Source organism: Lampetra fluviatilis, chromosome 52 (assembly GCF_964198595.1).
Source record: "Lampetra fluviatilis chromosome 52, kcLamFluv1.1, whole genome shotgun sequence".
Classification (NCBI taxonomy): domain Eukaryota; kingdom Metazoa; phylum Chordata; class Hyperoartia; order Petromyzontiformes; family Petromyzontidae; genus Lampetra; species Lampetra fluviatilis.
Window position 1 is genome coordinate 3695544 of NC_136326.1, and position 23830 is coordinate 3719373.

At 45.3% G+C, this 23830-nt stretch overlaps 1 protein-coding gene across 2 annotated transcripts in view; it reads left to right on the forward strand.

Annotated features, from left to right (window-relative positions):
• LOC144949100 (disheveled-associated activator of morphogenesis 2-like) overlaps positions 1-23830 on the forward strand; it is a 123422-nt gene that overhangs the window by 35209 nt on the left and 64383 nt on the right. For both annotated transcript variants that reach the window (XM_078878941.1, XM_078878942.1), the window contains exon 4: positions 18800-18866. The gene's annotated coding sequence lies outside the window, so the exon portion shown is untranslated. The remainder of the gene's footprint in view (positions 1-18799; positions 18867-23830) is intronic.

A 23830-nucleotide genomic window follows, 5' to 3' on the forward strand; every position in this document is an offset into this window, starting at 1 on the left:
TCATTGCTAATGTCACGTCCATCCATTATCATCTATTTGCCAAGCACGTGCTAATTATCTTCTTTTTCTTACGGTTGTTGTTCCCACATTCCTACGTGCTTGGTAACCCGCGTCTCTCTCCTTCACTTATGTCTGTGAAAGGGCTCATCCCTTGCTGTCACCCGAGCCACTGTTTATATTATTCATATTATTCCTCCAATCCCATCTTTGGGTCCTTCCTAGTCCATTCCTACCTCTAATCTCTCTGTGTTACGGGCTCTGTTTTAGGTGTTCGTGTATCCTTTATTTAGCCTGGAGATTAAATAAACACACATAAATGAAACAACATGATCTCTTTTGTCAGGGTGACCTTGGTACGATGTTTATTTTGTCACTTGGCACCAAATGTCCGTGCCGTCTCGGTGTGCTTATTATGGCTTGATACATGAAATTAATTGGTGCTCCACTGCAGAAACAATGATGCCAAAAAACAACACAAACACGTGTTTTACAAAGCGACAAGCACCGCTGTCCATGCATTGCGTCTTTCTTTTCGGGGCTCGCGGTCGGCAGAATCCGTGTGCGGGATTGGGATTTCCTGAGCAGCCTGAGCTTGAATGGGACCAGCTGAAGGTTTCGATTTAAAGCTTTCGTGACTGCAGGGATTCATCTTCTTGGTTCTTTCGGTAAAGTCACGTAGAATGGAAATAATAAAATAATTAAAATAAAACATAATAAAATAATTCTCACGACGTTTCGGCCACAACGCAAGCAGCCGTCCTCAGAAAGACAGCGTCATTCAGACGCTGTCTTTCTGACAGACCTGTTCTTCACCTGAGGGTGGCTGCTTGCGTTGTGGCCGAAACGTCGTGAGAATTATTTTATTATGTTTGATTTGTATTTATTATTTCCATTCTACGTGACTTTACCGAAAGAACCAAGAAGACAGCTGAAGGTTGTTGGCACCGGATTTGTTTTAATTCTCTCGCGCTTCGCAAATCGTCACGCAAATCACCGCGGTGGCAGCTTCATGAAAACGACAAAACGTCGGTGGCAGTGGCCCCCAGACCCAGGAGGAGGATTAGGAGGCAGTGGTGGACGCATTTTCACACGTTTTAATCTGTTGCAACAGCAGCGTGGCCGTGGGTGCAAAAAAAATAACAAACCCAGCCGGCCGTAACAATTTAGACAACTGTAGCTGCCCCCTGGCTTTTGCAGGCCCATCGCGTTTATAAACACAGGAACACGGACAAAAAATGCAAAAATACAATTTTATCGTGACGGCACCTACCAACCGTGAATTTTAGTCGTTTCATAGTTTTGCGGTGGCTTGGTCCGGTACCCATGAGCGTTGGGGGATTGCACCCCATGATCCCCCCCCGCGATCGCGTGGTTCGGGAGTGGTTTCGTCACCCGATTGTGGTCTTCGGACTACTTTCCGTTGCGGGCGAATTGCCGTTGTTGTGTGCGTGACGAGAAAATATTAAATTGGGTCACGAGATTATGCGATGCCTTGCGTGCGTGGGACGAAAATTGCATCCTGCATCCGAAGTATCTCAGCTGTCGCCTCCTATCCATTTTAATTCCATATATTGAGTCACTTATTGGAAGTTTTGCATGTAAATGTTTTGGAAATTTGTAATGCAGGCAGCTATAGCAACAGTCCCATGTGTATTAATTTGTTTAGCCAGTGTTGTGGGTGGCCGGGTGTCTGGGGAAGTGGTTATTATATTCGAGTATTAGAGCATTGGACATTGTGCAATACGTTTGTGTAAAATTCATAGCCGAGGGGGGTTTTGTGCTTGCTTTTGCATGTACGGTCTATACTGTATGCGTGTTGTCTTTGTATATAATGTTGTTGTTTTCTGCACTGCGGTGCATTTTATATTTATTGTTGTGATTGTTACCATTTAGTGCATCAAACCTTGCTACCCGAGTTCGAACCCCAGTTCCGGTTGATGTTCGTGGCGAGTGATATCTGAACCGGTTCTGGGCCCCCCCCCCTCACCCCCCGCCCCCACCCGTCAACCCCCCACTCCCCTGCCTCCGCAACGACCCGCTTCAGTCGGTTGACCGCTCTGGTAAAGTATGATCAGATAACAACCGGACGACGCGTGCATTGGCGTGCGGGGAGGCTCTTATCCAACAGCGGATTGACAGAAGGACTGCCCGTACGCAGGACACGTACTGCACACGGTGGGGATTAGGCCGGTGTGCAAGTCCGGGGTGAAACCCAGCGTTTGGCGCGGATCAGTCAGGTCTTGACATTAAGCTTATCGGAAAATTAGTGCCCGTCAGCTGTGAAGCCATGACTCCTGTGGGTGGATATGTTGGTCACCTGTGTTGGGAGGAAGTGAGAATTGAGTTGGAGGCTAGTAGAGGACTTCCCGTAGTCGTGTGCTTAATGACCTTTGAGCAAATCAACCAGAATTGCTCGCCACTGTAAATTTGTTTCAACCAGGTAAAGGCCCACTGAGCTACGTAGCTCTTGTTCAGAAGCGACCTGGCCACAATTGATAGCTCAACGAAGCGGCTTATCACGTGGAAATTTATAGCAGACAAATTCTATAAACGCGTGTTTGTAGATGTGGAGGGAAAAAGCGGAAGACCCGAAGATAAATCCATGCGACCACGGCTAGAAAATGCAAACTAATGTCAACCGTGGCCTGGAATAGAACTCTGATTTTGCCGGGCACACGGCTGCACTCCACGTGGATGCAGCGTTGTCTTAATTTGCTGTGGCTGTTGTTCCACTGCAATGCCCGTGCAGCGTGCACCCATGTGGAACTCAATAGCCAGAGTAGAAATACAGTAAATACAAAGTCTTAATGCCTGCCAGGATCTTACTTTGGGATGTCAGCTTGGATTTGGCATGGGCAGCTTTTGATTTTTTACTCAAAGTTTGATGTCAAGGATTTGATTTTATGTCTTATTCTGTAAATGCTCCGATTCTCTCTCTCTCTCTAGTCTCCATCCATTTCAATTGTGAGTGGAGAGGCAGACGACATTCAAATTTTCGACTCTCCGTAAACGATGAGAAAACCCATCCATCGCAACAGGAAACTGTGCCGGCTGGAAACAAATAGATTAGACAACACGCAAAGGAGCTTGCTTACAAAACAGCAGACAGGCACGACTCTCGTCCACATGCCTCGTGTGCTTGTCATGTGACCACCGCAAAGCATGAGCAGCGCTGTCAGCCTTGTCTCGACCACCCAGCTCCAAGTAGCTGAATGTGTGGCCGTGTCATTCTTTAGGCCACTAACTCTAGAAGAGTTTAAAATGTGGCCATGCCAACAGGAGAGATGGAACTTCGAAGGCTTTTGTGGTTACTGTATTTATTTTCTTAAAATATACAGTTGTCCTCGAGTATCCTATGCATGTATGTCGAACGTCTTTCGCACCGTACGTAGACAACCACGCTAATCGGAGGTGCGGGGGAAGGACAACAAACTAAAGACAAAAAGCAGTGTTGCATACGGTCGCAGAAGCGCATCTGAAAGTGCACGATTCAATGTTGTTTTCGTTGTCATGCCACTAGCTTTTTCCGTGCAGAGTGTTCTCTCACCTCAGAGTTAGTCGTTTGTCTGTGAATTGTAGTGCACGATAAAAATGACATGTTGTTATTTCTGCATCTGTACCAAGTCTGCCTTCTGCTGCATTACTGCCATAGGTTACATTCGGTGGAAGAAAAGAGCTGCAATTTTAACACATTAAATATGTAGTGTAAGAACTGCCCTACCATTTCTGAGGGCTCATGCCAGCAACAGCCATCGGCCATTTACTAATTAAAGGGAAGTGTTTAATCACTAGTAGCATAATAATGCATTGATTTATTAATTAGAATCACAATTTTTCCCCCCCCGCTCACGATACATGCAAATTGTATGCTAATGCGCATTTAGGCAAATGAAACCGAGATGACGGATGATTACAAATGAGATGTACGATACAAATCAATGTGAACAAAAAAAAAACGGGCGTTATAAATATACTAGGACAGTCTAGACTACATACCCGGGAAATACAACTTCAACGAGAGACATCGTGAACGAGACCCACATTACCGACGAGACAGACAAATCCAAAAGTTTAAGAGACAATGTTAACGCGACAAAACGAACGCTACAGACAAACCATTTAAGGTGTGATCATCATTGGGGAGTGGGCCACGTGATGGTCAAGGGAAGGGCACTTTAACTAGTGTTTTGATTTAACAGGAGTAAGATCTTTTTTGTCAGATTAGCAGCCCACATACAACTACAGCCAACTGCTTTGCCATCGTCTCTAAATGTCTGCTTTGTAGTTGACAGTGTAACCTTTTACAGTGCCGTAGCGAGTTAACCAAAGGGTAATAAAACCGTTGACCCCGTCTGTGCAGCCGGGTTCGGTGGCAGACGCTCCGCGAATTCGTCCTCTGCGACCACGTCAGGCCGTGGATTCTACGGTGCGGTCGTGCCCCTTTTTGAGATAAGGGCATCATATCGTCATCATCGTCATCGGCCAGGCTGTGCTCAAGGTTGGGCGAGAGATAGAGGAATAGTACAAAGGACGGCACCGACGGAAGGCCGCGTAAACGTTATGGCCGGCAGCGGCGCTTCTGGCGGTGACGTCGCAGACGTTGAATTCGTTCTACACGGAGGCGTGGTGCCTCCTTGAAGTTCGGGCCGTGCGGGCAGAGATGTGCGTTTGCTTGTGAAGTGCGGCCTCTGTGAAACTACGGAGTTAGTTATGCATCAAATAGTTTGCGTTTTAGTCGCAATGGAATGGGCATTGGGAAGTTTCGGCAACGTACAAAAACGTGCACCGTGCGTACGAACAGCCCTCGGCTGTTACGCATTGTGCAAAACCACTAGTCCCTGAATAACTAAATTGTGCTTTTCGTGACTTAAAGCTTTCGTGACTGCAAGAATTCACATTCTTTGGGTCTTTCGGTAAAGTCACGTAGAGAGGTTCAAAGAAAATAAGAAAGTAACAAAAAACTACGACGTTTCGATCGCAACACAAGCGAACGTCATCATGTGTTGCGATCGAAACGTCGTAGTTTTTTGTTATTTTGTTATTTTCTTTGAACCTATCTATGTGACTTTACCAAAAGACCCAAAGAATGTGCTTATCGTGTCTACAGCCATCGTCAATAACCACAATGCAGTTCTTCCAGAAACTGGTGGTTTTGCATCATATTTTAGGCCTGAGAGCTGTATTTACACGCACGAGTGCACTTTTTTTTCCGTGTTGTTGAAACCGTTCATTTTCCAGCCTGGACTAATGTTTCTGTTTTTATGGGTTTTCTTATCATTTACAATGTTCTATTTAAACGTATGTTGAACTCCGTTCGCACCTTACGTAGCCAACCGTGCTAATCGGAGGTGCGGGGGAAGCACAGTAAACTAAAGACAACAAGCAGTTCTTAAGATACGAGTCTTCAATTTAGATTTAAAGGTGCATAGCTCCAGTGGCTTCCTAATATCGGAAGGAAGAGTGTTCCAGACGGCCACAGAAGCGCTTCTGAAAGTGTGCGATGCAGTGACCGTCTTTGTTCGATGGTTAGCCAAAAGCCGCTGTTGCTGTGGGGAAGCAGCTGTGTGCACAGGAAGTAAAATGTGACCTAAAATTGAAAAGGAGTCTTGTTTAAATGCCACAGATGGGGTTAGGGATGGAGTTAGGGTCAGGTTGCCCTGTGTGCGATTAACATTATGGGTTAGCGCTCGTGTGTGATTGGTTAATGTGCTCTGCCCCCAAGTGGCGTGCCCCTTCCACATGTTTCCCATATATAGTTCTGATTGTCAACGCAGGCCACGTTAACGTTATTTTTCTTGGTCCCTTGGAAGGGACAAAACGGCCGCTTGAATAGTTTGGGAGAAGCCTGGAGAAAGTTTATGCTGCGGTCGTTTTCGCACTCGCGGGGTCACGTTGCTTTGCAATATTTCCAAGTGGATTCTTCGTTTCTTGACGTGACACCGAGAGCACAGCCGGGATAACATTGGGGAATTAAATGCAGTAAGTAACACTGCGAAGCAAGACTACAAGCTGAAAAATAACTGCGTGCCTGTGTTGTTGTCCAAGTTTTTAATACGTTTTGCTCAATTAAATATCTAATTTAGCAGGCCCTGCCTTGCGTGCAATTCAAGGTGCGACTCCATTTTCACGTAGCACTGAATAATGTGCAGGTAAATTTCGATTTAAAGCTTTCGTGGCTGCAGGGATTCATCTTCTTGGTTCTTTCGGTAAAGTCACGTAGAAGGGGAAATAAATAAATACAATTTTCTTTATTATTTCCCTTCTACGTGACTTTACCGAAAGAACCAAGAAAATGTGCAGGTAATGAGGCCATGTACATACATGGTGTTATGTAACACAGGTGCTGTGGGCTGGATTCTCACGACTTTATGCAATGGCCGGGGACACATTTGCTTGGCTGCTTGTCAAGACGAGAATCTGGCCGAAAAGTATGACCAAACTTAGACCGCAAATTCCAGGGTGGACAGCGCAAAACTTAGAATAGATGTTGGATTAGAATGTTTGCTTTGGAGAACCCAATGGCACTTTGTGTGAACTCCAAAATATTTTTCTGAGCTCTCCTCCTTGCTGGGACCAGCCTTATGGATTAGCCGAATGTGGTAGCCAAGGTATAATCTGAGTCCACGCGAACCCCCCTTTCCGTAGGGGTCCCTCCTGGATAAGCCCCCACAGAAGCTTCCTCCCTATCCCTGAGTCTCGATGGTAACGGTCGACCTGATGCAGCCACAAAGCCAGAGGCGTACCCTTCAGCTGCCGCCTCCTCCATCCATGAGGTGGTGAAGCAATGCTGTAATGTTCTTGGGTTTTTTCGGTAAAGCCACGTAGGTAAAAAATTAAAATTAAAATCACGACGTTTCGGAGGCAACACAAGCCTCCGTCTTCAGGTGGAACCGTCACAGTACGCTCGCTGTATCAAGTAAAATGTGTTGCCTCCGAAACGTCGTGATTTTAATTTTAATTTTTTACCTACGTGACTTTACCGAAGAAAAACCAAGAATAAATGATTGCACTATGTAACATAATTTTTGTCTCTGGGTAGTTGGTGTTATTTCGTAATTGCTTATGCCTAAAAAGTATAGAAAATTGCTATTATTGCCCACAAACTTTGCTTTTGTGACCAGGACAGTGATGATTTGAAATGCACCTATTTTCAATGAGAAAACGGACGAATTTATGTCTCTGCATTCACATAAAGTCAGAAAAAACCAACATATGAATCAAAATTAACATGTATTTATACTAAAGTAATCCAAAAATGACTACAAAATATTTCGATACCAAGGCGCACTACCACAGGCGGGACTGGCCACAGCGGACCGAGTTCTCTGTGGGGAGGAACAACGTCAAGTGGGAGCCACTGATGGACCCCCGGAAGGTGCTGATGCCACCACTGCACATCAAATTGGGCCTTATGAAACAATTTGTCAGAGCTGTAGATAAGGAGTCGGCAGCCTTCCAGAACCTTGAAGACTTCTTCCCTAAGCTGTCAGAGGCAAAGGTCAAAGCCGGTGTCTTCATCGGACCACAGACAAAGAAGATCCTGGAGTGCAATGAATTCCCCAAGAAGCTCACTAGTTAGGAGAAAGCGGCTTGGAACAGCTTTGTCGCAGTGGTTCGAGGCTTCCTGGGCAATCACAAGGTCGAAAACTATGTGGAGCTGCTTGACACTGGTGAAGAACTACGGCACAATGGGCTGTAGGATGTCCCTCAAAGTCCATATCCTTGATGCTCATCTTGATAAATTCAAGGAGAACATGGGAGCGTACTCGGAGGAGCTAGGCGAGCGCTTCCACCAGGATATACTGGACTTTGAACGCCGCTACCAAGGACAGGATAACGAGAACATGATGGGAGACTACATTTGGTGGCTGATTCGTGAAAGTCGATTTACAGTATAATTATAAATCTCGAAAAACAACTCACTTCTAAATCTTTTGCAGTTATTTTTGTATTACTTTAGTATAAATACATGTAAATTAACATTCATATGTTGTTTTTTTCTGACTTAATGTGAACGAAAAGGTAAATTTCAAAATATCACTGTTCTGGTCACAAAAGCAAAGTTTTTTTGGGGAATAATAGCTATTTTCTATACTTTTTAGGCATAAGCAATTACGAAATAACACTTAGTACCCAGGAACAAAGTAAATAAATAATTTGTGACAGTCTTGTTTAAATTCACTTGTAATGATTGTTTAAATTCAGTTGTCTTCAATTCACATTCCCAAACCCTCATCCGCATTCTGTAGCTCTCCCACGTGTTTTCAGGGTTGTTTCCCCCTGTGTTGTTTGGCACGATTGTCCGACGTTTCGCTGCACATGCTGGGAGCTATTTCAGGAGCTTGATTTCAGGCCCAGAAGATAACCGCGAAAAACCCACGCGGTAGTTTTACCCACGTACCATTGTTCTGTGTATACCATTTGTTCCATGGTTAAAGTGCTTAATCCTGATTCACGTATCAGCCGATAGGTGGCCATGGCTCGCTTTTACCACGTTGGAAATTGCATGAGCCGCTGCGTTGTAAATACAGGTGGTTGAGACAGACCTCTGTTTCTGATTTACTGCCAGGCCTTTTCTAAAAATGAATTGGCTGAAGAAGTCTGAACATATGACATCGTGGGACGATTGTGAGATGGGGGCAGCTTGGGAAAAGCCTCTGTGCAGCAGTGGATTTACCCCAAAGATGACGACGGTGGTGGTGGTGGCGGCGATGACATCCAAACAGTGCAAGTCAGAACACAACTCTTGCTGCCATCATCGAGGCTGGGTTGTCACGAAGATGACGAGTTGGTATTGGCACTGGGGGGGATCGCGTTGCAACGAGGATTCACTCTGAATCTCTTGCGCCTGAAACGAGAGCTTCTACTATAACAATGCTGCAATTGTGGGTGCGCGACCACATGTTATGGTTCCTCTGCGCGTACGCGAGCGTGGGACGCTGCTAATCTCCGTCGACGTCGCGGGTAGAGGACGGTCTGTCCGTACGATGACAACAACAACAACAAATAGCTGCTGATTTCATTGACCTTGAGAGAGTACAAAGGGTGGAATAAAAAAAACTCGGGATTTGAACTGGATACTCTTAGGTTTTTCGGTAAAGTCACGTAGGTAAAAATAAATAATAAAAATAAAATAATAGAAATAATACCTACGTGACTTTACCGAAAAAATCCAGGAGTATGAATCCTTGCAGTCACGAAAGCTTCAAATCTAGAATGGATACCTACCAATTGGCGAGGCCAGCATTTTGACTCGGCACGTAAGCTATTCGAGCACTCTGAAGCATCCGTGTCATTGCAATTCTTGCGATGTTTAAAATCCATTTTTCTTTAGTTTACGGAGTCAACTATATGCTTGATGTGTGGCCGGTCACTGCATGGTGGGTGGGTGGGGTGGTGAGTGGCAGAAAAATACAACAACCCTTCGTCTTGTGTTTTACTAGTATTGGTCATTGTTAGTTCAGGTTGTGTTCAGAGGTTATACAAATGCAGTAATAGACAATATTATATGTATATATTGGAGAAGTCCTACTGCAGTGTGGCTATTCCTCTTCGGGCATGAGGTTGGGTTCTATTTTTTTTTTAAGTTCGCCGTGTGCTGAATAGCCGTAAACAGCCGTACGGTGACGCGATTGCAATTGTAACAGTAAAAATATTAATCGCAGATGTCTCCAAATTTCGATTTAAAGCTTTCGTGACTGCAGGGATTCATCTTCTTGGTTCTTTCGGTAAAGTAACGTAGAAGGGAAATAATAAAATAAAAAAAATAAAACATAATAAACGTCGTGAGAATTATTTTATAATGTTTTATTTTAATTGTATTATTTCCATTCTACGTGACTTTACCGAAAGATCTTTCAAAGTTTATTTGGTTTAACCACAGATCAGAGTTCTAGAGACCAGGATGAGTCTCATCTGCAAGAGGGACCCAGGGCCCGAGTCTGCCAGTAGGAGGCGGGGGGGGGGCGGCGGATCCCGGTTGAGTAATTTGCGATTGTAACGTTCGAACTTGGCATGTTTGGAACCCAGACGCCGGCAAGCAATGGGCCTGCTCTTGGTAATTACGTCAGGGGGACCTTTACATTTCCAATCTGAAGCAGACAGACCACGTGGCTCATTACAGGACATCATCGATTATCCCAGGCAGCTTCCAGAGGGGGGGGGGGGGTTGGAAGTGGTCACCCGATTTTCAAAAACGCCGGATAATCGCTAAATCGTTATTTAAAATACCGTATTTCTGCACATTCTTACATGGCATTATGTTTTTAGGTGTTGTGTTTTTTTTCGTGTTTTTGAATGTGTTTACTGTATGAAACTGGCATAAATAAACATACACAAATAGACAAATAAATATCCGACTGTGAAAAGTTACCGTATTTAATGTACCGTACTTACCGCTTCTATCTCAAAGACTCTGCATGGGCTGATGTATATATGTGCAGTATTTTTTGTTGTTTAAGTTGTATGTAGTGTATCATGTAGCGTTTAGAATATTCAACACTGAAATCAAGCGCAGCTACTGTTGTTGTCACGCACATGGTACCGATCGCCGGACTGGTACAGCATTTAGCCGGTTTTGCCGGATCGGCCCGGGACCACCGGATAATGTTGGACGCAGCCGGATAATCGTGCGCTGGATAATCAACGATCAACTGTATTGTGGTAAAGGCACCAGCAGTATTAACCAGCGTGGCCTACCGTATTCGAACCGTGAATCCCTGCAACAAGCGTCAAACCACTGGGTCATGTGACCACCATCTTTGTCAAAATCCACAGCTGCATTAGGGTCTCTCATCGAGGTCGTTTGGCCATACTTCACCACCCAGGAGAGTGCAGGTTGGTGAAGGCTGTGGCCCAGCAGCTATTGCAGATATCACAGACCCCACTAGATGTTAGCTGTGACCAGGTATTAAACCCGGGTGGCTGGGTTCATCGTGCGATGGTGCTGACTGCTGCTCCACAGCTCTACCCCCATAGTGTTGTAATATTGTATGCAAGCTCTCTGCCCAGGAAGAGCGGTGACAACAATGAGCACTAATTTGCTTACGGGCAGTAGAAGTTGGGCAGTTATATTGTGTTTTAAATAATTTAGTGGTTTGTCCAGAGTTTTTTTTGTTGTCCAGGATTGAAAACAATATTTTCGTGGTATTGTGTTTGACGGCAGTGGTAATGTTGTGCCTCTTATTTTGTGCTTGGGATTCGTAGTTTGTGTGATGGTGAAGGGGTAGGGATGCTGTAGTTCGTTAACGCACTGTGCTATGAATCCAGAGAGCCGAGTTCGAGCCCCTGTAATGGCTACGATGCCTGTACTGATCTTGCGCAACATCCTTAAAAAACCCGCACTGACCAGTGTGGTGAAGTATGGTCAAACAACTCCAATGACCAATACGACACGGGGATGCCTACATCCATCAGTTGACTTAGAACGATTAATATGTAAAATTCAGTTGTACAGGGTTCACAGTATTCCACTATTTTCATTAATTTACGTGTCACTCAATATTGTTCAGACTCTATTGCTATGACATTATGATAGTGTGTTTGTGTTAATGATGACCAGTTGTTTCATAGACATTAAGAATTTGTAGCCATAGTTTGCAGAGGGTGCAGGATTGTGTGGATGGAGTGTGTGTGTGTGAATCTGTGTGTGTGAATCTGTATGTGTGTGGATCTGTATGTGTGTGGATCTGTATGTGTGTGTGTGTGAATCTGTATGTATGTGTGTGTGCAATGGGGAGGAGTTGTCATGTGGTGGTTAGCGCAGTGCACTACGAAACACCACGACCTAAGTTCGATTCCCACTCTCGGCCAACGACATCCGTGGCAGCGAATGTCTGAACCAGTCCTGGGCCTCTCCTAAGTTGACCCAGCCTTAAATGAGTACCTGATGAGGTTTGTACATCAGCACCGGGGAGACAAAGGTGGCATGGCGTGGTACTGACCACCCACCCACTCGTGTGCCGTGCCGGCCATAATAGGTGCTCACGAACAGCGTTTGCCCCAACATTCTGTTCGAGGCTACATGGGGGATTTTTGCCTTTGTATTGTGTTGTGTGTGCAGCATAAGGGCTGGAATGTGCAGCTGGTCCAACCAAGTGCATTAATACAAACCAGACAACGAGTCCAGCCTTCCACTACCTCCCCTCCCATCTCACCAACCATCCCCCACCCCCTCCGGCCCGCACCGCACTTTAAAAGATGTTACCGATATCGGCGTCGGAGTGAGGCAATTCAGACCGCGATGTCAGGAGCCGGTCAAAATAAGTGCCGTGTGAGGCTGTGAAGGAGCTATGATCACCCCCTCCACCCACCCACCCACAGCGTGCGAGGCAACCGGTGGTGTGAACGCAACAATGCTCGATAGGTCGCTGGCTCGCTCGCTTTTCCTGAGTGTTTACGGACAGCTCTTGCTCGCCTTATCTCCGACAGGCTGAGCCACGCAGACGCACAGAGAGAGAGAGAGAAGGGGGGGGGCTGCTTTCGGCGTGGATGACGGCTGGGGAGGCAGGTAGTGGGGCGGCGATCTTGACGGCACGGCTTTGGAATGCGTTTTTCGGCAGAACGCGGATGCTTGGCCCCCCGTGGATTTTTCTTCTTGCTGCGATGCTGGTTGCGATCCGGCGCCTTTGTCTGACCCACGAGGGTCATCTTTGTTTACTGTTGTAAACGGCGATTGTACTTTTTGACGGCACGCCGTTCTTTGTTCCTGCCGTGGTAGGTCAGTACATTTTTGTTGTTGTTGCATGATTACAGTCGCGATTGTACGGTGATATAGTTTTGTTGCATGGGGTGCTCTTGCCAATAACGTGGTATACTCTTAGTTCTTTCGGTAAAGTCACGTAGGTAAAAAATGAAATTAAAATTAATAAAAATGAAAACAAAATTTTTTATTTTACTTTTATTAATTTTAATTTAATTCTTTTACCTACGTGACTTTACCGAAAGAACTAAGAGTATGAATCCTTGCAGTCACGAAAGCTTCAAATCTAGAAATAACGTGGTAGTTCAGCGGTAGTTCGTTTGACAAGACATTACTCTGCTGATGAAACACAGAAAGTTGAAACTGCTCGGGGGTGGGGGGGGGAGGGTTTCTTGAATGCTTAATAATCACCGTCGGCATGAGCCATGATCAGTCCACTTCTGGATGAAGCTGTCACCATCTTCAATGACCCCGCGATATCATAATCCACCTAATACCTGCACTCGGGCGGATTAGCATCGACCATCTGACATCATGACCATCATCATTAAATTGTTACAGGACCGGGTAATATACTATTATTAATGATTGTTTTGAAAGTACGATTTTAAAATGTATTTATTATTTATTACTTGTGCAGTTCAGATTATTAAATCGATTTTTTAAAATTAAGAAATGCATTACAACAGTCTTTTGCAGTTAGCATGATCGTGAAAGCTAGTATTGTTATGACAGTATCGTACAAAACGTCAAAAGTGTCTCGCTGCTTAAAAGAACACGGGGCAGTACAAATGTTAATTGGCAACCCTGAATCAGTTGTGGCAATTCCACATTCCTATGATGGTGACCATTCCGATCTATGTTCACGTTAATATCACGTGAGTATGATTATAGGTACCCATAGAACTATACGTTTTGGCGATGATTTCAACTGTTTATCACGTGTCTTCACAACGAATCTTATGTTCAGTTTGATATCTAAATATCAAACTCTTGTAAACTCTCCCTCTCTGGCCTCACTGTGTGCTGTGAAAAGCCCATTGCCTGAAACGTAGCTTATTTACTAATATAATAAGCCAAGAATGTGTGTCCCGCGCGTGACGTCACTCCACATGAGACACACCCCCCTAATTAATATTCATGCATGGGTAGATTTTTACACTAACGCAGAGGAAGGTCGACCTGAATTAAGTAATTTATTACGCAAAGTCGCTTCAAATATGACGACGTTTCTTTACGGAAAGTGACGGTAAAAAATTAATCTCCGCAGCATACTGCTACATTCGTGCGTGACGTCACTGCAAAAGAGCCCCCCCCCCTTAATTAATATTCATGCGCGCGTGGAAATTTACGCGAACGCACAACAAGGTCGCGCACTCCACATGCTGCACCCCTCCCCTCATTAATAATCATGAGCGGGTGACGTCACTCCACATGCCGCACTCCTCCACAATAACCATGAGCGGGTGACGTCATTCCACATGCTGCACCCCTCCACAATAACCATTGGCGGGTGACGTCACTCCACATACCGCACACCTCCACAATAACCATTCGCGGGTGACGTCACTCCACATGGGGCAATCCTCCCCTCCATTAATAATCATGAGCTGAACAATTTTTCTATTGAATATTTCAGATTTACTGCAATTTACACCCGTCCTTGGACAGGCAAAAAAGCTCGTTATATATAATTCTAAAGCCCCGCCGTTATTGATGAGGGCGAGGTTTTTGTTCTATAAATCAAAGCAGGATTCTTTGACATTAATGTACCGCTCTTGTCAGCTATCACCGTTGTAATTAGAGATATGACGATGCATCGAATCGGAGATGAAAATATCGATCCTTGCGCTCACGATGCATGCGTAGAATTGTCCGTGTCGGATCTGATGACTTTCGCTTCGCACGTACCGTTCGCATACATGGGAAGCGAGACGCGCACGAGACCGTTTCAACGGACGAAAATATCGATTCTCAAATAATATCGCGACTATTTATAACAATTGGTGGAATTGCTGGGGGTGTGTGGGGGGGTTGTCAGGTGGGGGCGGGTGGGGGATACGGAGAGGTTGGTGAGTAATTGCATGCCTCATTGTAATGGTGATACGTACCGCGTGCAGACATTTTTAAATCCTTTATATTAAGTTCACTCGCTTGCTTGCTTGCGCGCTTACGACCGTGCAAATCTTTCAGTCGTTTTTTAACCCACTTCCCGTGATCCAATCGAGCTGACATTTTGCACACAGACTCGTTGTGCGTGACAATTTATTTTCGTGAAATTTTTTTTCAAAACTTTCCACTTTTTAGGAAAAACAATTTTTCCTATTTAATTTAAAATACCAATGTGTTAAAAATGAAACTCTTACTCAAGAAAAACAGAAATGAATAATAAAATGAAACCGATTCCACGCATATAAAGGATTTATAGTGAAAAACTTTGTTTTTACGGGTAAATTTTTTGTCAATCCTCTGCTGGGTGAGTGCTTCCCATTGGCTTGCCGATCATGGCAGCTATCTAACCATCCTTCATCCACAATGGTCAATGCATGTTCACGAAGGCGGGAAGCACAGATGCAGGAGCGTTGCGCGGTAAAACAACATTTTACTGCGTTGCACTCTCAAGAAGAGTCGAAGCTATTCCCTGTTCAATTGAGCATTTAGGCAGTGCTCATCCATGATTTACAGCCCTGAGCCATTGGTGGAAATTCCTCATTCCTATGACGAGGGGGGGGGGTAAGTCTATCCATCGGGCAACCACCACTGACTTATTAGTCGAGTGCTAACAGTGGCGGGATGTTAACTACCTCGCTTGGTATGCAGGAGGTCCGGTGGGATGTTAACTACCTCGTCTGGTATGCAGGAGGTCGTGGGTTTGATCCCGACCCTGACGCCTGCTGTATATTTGGAGTTTGTATGTTCGCCCAATGGTCGTGTGGGTTTTTCTCCGGGTCCTCCGGTTTTTCCCTCCACATTTAGAATCAACGTCACGCGTTTCTGAGTATTTGGCTGCTACTATAAATTTCCACGTCGTGATAAGCCGCTTCTTTGAACGATCATTCGTGATCGCCGGGTCTCGCGATCGGGAGATGTTAACTGTGTGCAGCAGTTGATTGCAGGTGACCAAATACATTTGACAGATTTGCATATATTCAGATTTAATGCTGTCGGGTAGAGGGGTGGTGCAGTGGTTAGCGCATTGTTTGATTTTTCGTCATCAGTGTCGAGTGATATCTGCCCCCCCCCCCTTCTTCAAATCAAACTGAGCAGTGCACCGAAGAAGTATGGTCAAATAATCCAATGACTGACATGGTACAGGGAGGCCTTCATCCAGCAGTGGATTGACAAAGGGCTGTAATTTATATATTTTTTTTATAAATCTTGTCATTCCAAACGTATCCGTGAGGATGTCCAGTGAGGCGGTGGAGCAATTTAAGTTTTCGGTGGATCAATACTTCGCAAGATCGCGAGAGATAGCAGATGCTTGGAAGAGGCCTTCATCCAGCAGTGGATTGACCATGGCTTAACGATGCAGTAATCCCGAGAACGTAATTCCTCCTGAGAGATATACGGAACCACAGCTGCAATAAACTCTTTTACAAAAATATGTTTCGGGTAGCTCACAAAGAGACCATCATCATTGGGAAAATCAGGGGGGGGAGCTTAGCTCATTTGACAACTGGTGAAATCTTTTATCCAGGGGCTCGCAAACTGCATTGTCACGCACCGCACGCGGCGCTACGGATTTACAGCCAGCATGAAACGTTTGACACCGAGTGACGCGCGCATTAAGCTGAACCGCAAACCGATGACGTGTTGCCCGATTCCGGTTGTTTCCAGCCACTCCAGCGTGACTGGGCGTCGGAGGGGCTGTAATGTGTTTTGAAAGCATATGGAGCCAGCACTTGATGAGATACCGGACTTTAATGTCCTGGTGTTGTCCCTTGCGGTGTAAAAAAAAAGAAGGTTATTTTGTTTTAATTGGGGTGCCATGGTGGCGAGATGTTCATCACCTTGCATGGTATGCACAAAGGTCGTGGGTTCGATCCCGATCCTGTCATGTTTTCCCTTTTCTCCGGTCCCTTCGGTTTTTACCTCCACATTTAGAATCAACGTGTGCTTAGAGAGTATTTGGTTTGCTATAAATTTCCACGCGAGAAGCCACATGAAGTGGCTTATCATGTGGAAATGTATAGCAACCAAATACTCTAAACGCATGTTTCTAAATGTGGAGGGAAAGACCGGAGAACCCGGAGAAAAATACACGCGACTACTAGGAGAACATGTCAACTCCAAATCTACAGGCGCCAGGGTCAGAATGGAACGCAGGACCTCCTGTATACCAGGCGAGGGAGTTAAATATCACCACCGTGACGCTCTTCTCGCCACCCTGGCGCCTTACGGTTAATTTGAGTTCATCTGTACATATTCTTAGGTTTTTTTCGGTAAAGTCACGTAGGTAAAAAATTAAAATTAATCAAAGTAAAATAAAAATAAAATAAAAATCACGACGTTTCGGAGGCAACACAAGCCTCCGCCTGTATCAAGTGATACAGGTATCGTGCTGTGACGGTTCCACCTGAAGACGGAGGCTTGTGTTGCCTCCGAAACGTCGTGATTTTTATTGTATTTTTATTTTACTTTTATTAATATAAATTTTTTACCTACGTGACTTTACCGAAAAAACCTAAGAATATGAATCCTTGCAGTCACGAAAGCTTCAAATCTAGAATTCATCTGTACATCTTATAATAATAATCAACAACAATAATATAATTCTGTGTATGAGCTGCAAGTCTGAATACGGCTTCTTCCAAGTGTGGACAGAGCCTAAAAATAGGCACTTGTCACTGACATTTGAAATGTCGCTCGTCCTTGATCCGAGCCGGTCGCGTTTATGGTGGGTACACTGAGAAAGCCCCCTCTTATTTTTTAGTGGCGAGAGAACCCTGGTGGGGAGCCTTGGTCATCCAGATGCTGCCCCAATGAATGAGAACCCCCTCTCGCTACCTCCCCCCCCCCACCGCTGATTTGCGTTACATTTGGATTTCATTTACCAAACAAAATATAACCAATGAACAAACCGCACACGCGTAGACGTGAAGCTACTTATCAAGAAATGTCCTCGGTGTTATCAGTGGAGCTGCCAACAGCGGCGGTGTTGTGGTTAGCAAAGCAGACTTGCAATCCAGAGGTCCCACAGGGGCGGTGTAGTGGTTAGCAAATCGGATTTGCAATCCAGAGGTCCCACAGTGGCAGTCTAGTGGTTCGCACACCGGACTTGCAATCCAGAGGTCTCACAGGGGCAGTGTCGTGGTTAGCACACCGGACCCTTCAGCCAGCAAGGCGTGTGAGCAAGCAATTTCAGGGCCGTACCTTTGCCGTTTTAACTCCAATCAAAGGCCAAGAAATGCTGCGTTAAAATTGCACGCACTTGCGTGATAACAAGACGATGAGGCCTTGCACAGAGAGGATCTGAATGCCAACAGATTCAAGTGACTGCAGCACTCGCAGATTCAATACCTGCCGGGGCTCACCGTTCACTTGAATTGACAAGTAAAATGAGTTCAATCATCAACAGTTTCATTTTTTGCCACGTTTCTCTAAATGCGGATGCATTATTTCGTTGCGATATTTTGGGTGTTTCATGGCGACACAGTTTTTTTTGTGTGCGCGCTGATTTATGTTTCCTTCATATGCGGTTCTTTATCATTTTGTGACCCAGAGGTCACCCTTGAAGATGGTCTCTTGATTTGCAACCTGCTTCTACAAAGACAACTTGACCGTGACCTTCACCGATGTCTTAACCTTGGAATTGTATGGCATTCTGAAGTGAGAAGATCCTGAATTTATCGTGCAAGAGTCTTCCACTGTGTCCAATTTGTAAATTGCTTGCCAGGAAAGGAGTTATTGGGCCTTGAAGCATAGCTATGTTTCGAGCTAATTCAGATTCACGCAGCAGTGACGTGTGAACTAATGTGTGAGAAAAACGGCGTTTGCATGTTGCTTGGTACTCGCTGTTCGATGGTGGATCTGTTTTAGAAGAAAATCAACTGAAAAACCGTGTTCTCATTTTGTGCTTGTGTGTGCGTGTTTCGCCAGATTAAATATTCAGTGTCTGCAACCCGGCCTCACCTTGGGTTAACTTCCTGTGTCAGCAGCTTTCGAGGTATGTACAAACGCTCGGTCGGTGCCACGGTGGCTAGGAGATGTTAACTGCCTTGTCTGGCACACAGGAGGCCGTGGGTTCGATCCCGACCCTGATGCCTGTATATTTGGAGTTTACGTGTGTCTCTCTGTCTCTCTGTCTCGTCCCGTGGTCTTGTGGATTTTTCTCCGGGTCCTCCCGGGTTTTCCCTCCGCAATTAGAATCAACATGCGCTTAGAGCATTTGGTTGCGAGAAATTTCCACGCGATAAGCCGCTTGGTTGAGCGATCATTTTTGATGGCCAGGTTGCTTCTGAAAAAGATCTATATTGCTCAGTGGGCCTTCCCTGATAAAATAAAAAATAGTTTAGTTATTTTAGTAATGGTCAGCACACTGGATTTGTGACCCATTGGCTAGCCACCGGTTCAATTCCATCTCCTGGCAAGGCAGTTGAAACAACCGGTGCACGTTTCCAAAGCTGATAGGAGGAATTAAATCTAAAACTCCTTTTAAAAGTGTCCTAATTCACATCCGTCGCCTCTGTGTCCCACCCAGAAGTGTAAATGGGTACGAGAAAAGTTAGTTGGTCTGCTTCGGCCACGTCACAGCATTATTGCCCTACTGGGGTAACGGCCGTACTTAGAGTAACATCACTTTTGAGAACAAGCCCAACGTGAATGACGACCACGACCACCGGTGTTCATCTGTGCATTGCACGGCAAATATTTGCTGGCATTTAGCAAATCGCTGTCAGGGTGACGCCGCTCCCCTGTGTGCCTGATTAATTCTGTGACCCTTGACCCCTCTGTGTGCAAATGGCCAGCAAGGCAGTGCAAACAACAAGTTGCCGGGTTTCCAATGAACTCGTAAGGCTCAAGTAAGCACTGTTTAGTTGACTAAAATGGGTTGTAACATTGATAGGATGAATTATATATAAAACCCCTTTAATTATAAGCAGAACGCCGCATGTAAATAAACATATGATTTTGGTCCAAGGACTTATTGTCTTTCCAGACCAATATTATCAAGCAGTTTTTTTAAGCAAGCAAACTGTTGTGGACCGTTTTGTATTTATTTGAATGCACGCATATTGGACACAGTGAACAAAAGAGAGAGATATGCTTCATTTTATCTTTAGAAGTGGAGTCGTCATCTCCTACTTCTAATGAAGAAATCCGGTAAATCCGGTACGAGTTTCTGCTTGTACAGTAGTCCCTCGGTTAACGTTTTTGAATCCGTTCCACGAAAACGCCTGTGAACCGAAATAACTGTTATTCGAATATAGGAATTGCATTTCTGCCAAAACAGAAAACATAATGTCAACAAAGCCAGTCGCGGTTTAAACGCTCAAATGGGCGTCGCCGATTGGCTGAGGGCATGGCTCAGCCCCACTTACGAGCGCTCTGATTGGTCGAAATTGGCACCCGCGTGCGTACCGCAAACGTACCGCAAATCAAATTCTTAATATCAGTCGAAACTATGGGGGTCCTACGGGGAGGCGAAACGTTAACTAAAAATTGTTAACCGATGTCACTGTTAACCGAGGGACTGCTGTATAGTTCTGTGCAAGTTCGGGATCCCTTGAGAGAGAGAATCAGTGGGCTGTCACCCGGTTGAAATCAAGGAAATGCGTAAACGGATGACTGATGCACTGCAAATGCTCTTGTCACGTGAGCCTGGTGTGCCGATGAGTGACACTAAACTGTTATTTTCCATCTGCTTATGAAATTGTGATGATGCCAGGTGCTCTATTGTGTGAGCGGTGAACGTTTGGCTTGGCGCCTTGCAAAAAAGGCTTTATCTGGCTTTGCAAGGCCTTATCTGATTCTGAATACACCTGCATGCCCTCATGCCACGCGAATATTTACACCATTACGTAAAGTTTTTCAAACATTTCCTTCCACCCGCCCCCCTCCCCCCAATGATTGCGATGATAATATTGCAACAAACCAATGAAGTCAACAGAACTAAGTAAGTGGGCATGGGCAGGACACGTCGCTAGACGGGGACGGTGGTGGCCGGTCGTCGAGGTGAATGACGCGAGTGATGGCCAAAGTTGGGGGGACCGCGCTGGAGAGGTCGACCACCATCCCGGAGATGGAGCAATAAAATCGGCTTGGGTTACGGGCGCTGTGCGGATTGCTACAGTGGATTTTGGGAGGCCTTTTATCCAGCATTGGCTTACTCTTGGCTGACGTGAACACCGCATCTCTACAGCCATTGATATTATTAATGTTCGGTCCCATTTGATTATTGTGGCCCCCACGAAAATACTGGTCCCTTCCATGGGAATGTGGAATTTCCGCCTTTGATTCACAGTCATCAATGGCAATGAGCACTTGCTCCTCATTACTCGTGAAAACAGGGGGAGAGTCTTTGCCCTTCGTATGACATTGTACTGCACATAATATCACCATCTCACTGTCATTGGTTTAACATTCGTATAACGAGCTGAGATTACCTACCCTATTTTCCAGATTTACACAATGTATTTTTTTCCTTTGTCTTTAAAAAAAAAAGTTGGGGGTGCACCTTATAATATATTAGGTGTGTGTGTGTGTGGCCATATGTGTTTGACTAGTGATACAGAGCACAAGTTTTGCATCTTACTTTCTGGAGCGTCTTATAATCCGGAGGTTATCATCGTCGTTGTCGTCGTCGTCATCATCTTTAGCCATGATCATTCCACTGCTGGATGAAGGCTTCCCCCCCCCCCAAAGCTTTCGTTTTTTCCCACGATGCAACACTCCACTCTTCCCCAGCGGTAACCGTCCAGGTTGCTGAGCGGTGGGGCGAGCGGCTCGCGGTCAGAAGGGTCGCGAGTTCAAATCGTGGTTTGCACACGACTCGGCCTCATCATCCTCCTCCTCCGGCGTCGCTAAAATGAGTTACCACTTTTTTAGGGGACATCATCAAAGCGGTCGGTCCTATGGGTCTGACTCGCCTTCCCGCTGTAGGAAGGTGGGATTTCCACCAACGTTGTGCGCTTGTGAATGGCAAATGAGCTGATTTGGGCAGGAAATCATTTTGAATGTTAAGTAAACAAAGAAACTACACTGTTTTCTATTTTGCCAGGTAAGACCCACTGAGCTGTATAGCTCTTTTTCACAAGTGACTTGGCTATGCCAAATGATAGCTCGACGAAGCGGCGTATCATCACGTGGAAATTTACAGCAGCAAAATTCTCTAGTCGCGTGACGTCGATTCTAAATGTGGAGAGAAAAACCGGAGGACCCAGAGAAAAATCCACGCGACCGTGGGGAGGGAGGAGAACATGCAAACTCCAAATATAATAATTTAAATAGATAAAGCACCCTTAAACAGTCGTTCGTAGGGCGCTAACAACATTCAGACGGAGAAGAGCAAGAAAAAGGAGGACATGAGAACTAAACAAAACGAAGAGCTAAACAAGAGGAGAGGATCTTCTTGGTTCTTTCGGTAAAGTCACGTAGAAGGGAAATAATAATATAATAAAAATAAAACATATTATGTTTCATATTATGTTTCATTTTTATTATTTTATTATTTCCCTTCTACGTGACTTTACCGAAAGAACCAAGAAGAATAATAAAAATAAAACATTATATGAAACATAACATGTTTTATTTTTATTATTTTATTATTTCCCTTCTACGTGACTTTACCGAAAGAACCAAGAAGATGAATCCCTGCAGTCACGAAAGCTTTAAATCGAAATTTAAGCGGAGAGGAAATGCAGAAGAAGGTGGGAGGCAGGAGCGGCGAGACACACCGGGAGTTCCCTGCCAACCGGGAACAGGCGTCAGGGTCGGGATCGAACCCACGAGCCCCTTGGTGGTGAACATCTCGTCAGAGTGGCGCCCCTTCTGGTTGCAGCCTGAATCTCGCGTGTTGCGCCCTCTTGCCAGTCTCACGCGCACTGTGCACGGCCCCGTGGCTCGAATGTAAATCTCTCCTCGCGGTGTCCTTGGCGCTGTGTCCCCGGTCCACCCGCCCACCCCCCCCGCTTTATGGAACGCTTATCTCAGATGCTCATAAGCGCGCCGGTGGCACCTACCATTCATCACTCCCGCTTTGTCGTACGTCCAAATATAGACATTGTGTATTATACCGTTACCTGCGTTAGGCGTCGGTGTTTTGATTTTTTTATATCTCAATTAGTCCTTGCATGGGCGTTTCCCCGGCATTTTGTCAGGGCGATGCTTATTGATTATAACAATATTTGTGTTTGTTTTGTAACTGACGTGCGCTCGCACGACTTACTATAGATTTTTATTCGTCCTCTTGGTTCTTTCGGTAAAGTCACACCCTTCTACGTGACTTTACCGAAAGAACCAAGAAGATGAATCCCTGCAGTCACGAAAGCTTTAAATCGAAATTTTATTCGGCCGTTAAGGAAGCGTGGCGTCTCCGTGAAAAACGCAATGACCTCCACAGGTCTCCGTTCGAAAAATATCCCTTTCGTCATCGGGTTCCCACCTCGCAGTCAATAAATATTAGATCGATTTTTGTTGTTTGTATTTAGAAACGATGTGAGACGTTGAAGGGGCTTGATGCCGGATAGATCCATCCACCGGTACGTCGCGCCGTATGCCCGCCCCTTCATAGCATAGCTCATCGGATTTCTCCAGGGTAAAAAAAGTATTCTGTCTACAAATGCCAGTTGGGTTCACGGGGTGATCCACTTTCCAGATAACCAGTTCAAACAATATTCAGACATTCGAGAGAAAATGCCATTTTAATTGAAATCCCCTACATGTCTCCGTCAATGCAGTTATGTACTGTACATATTTTAACACTCTCCGCTGTAAGACATGGGGACCACCGTTTTCACAGTATTCGGTGCCCTGTTGAGAGAAAAAAAACCCTAAAAAAACAGAAACCGGTGGGGTGTCTTGAAATGGATCACTCTATAGAAAACGTCTAAATACAACCGGATCTCCGAGGCGCTTTGTCAAACTCGTATTTAGCTCCCACCGGGGCGGGTGATTTATTCTCAAATTAGT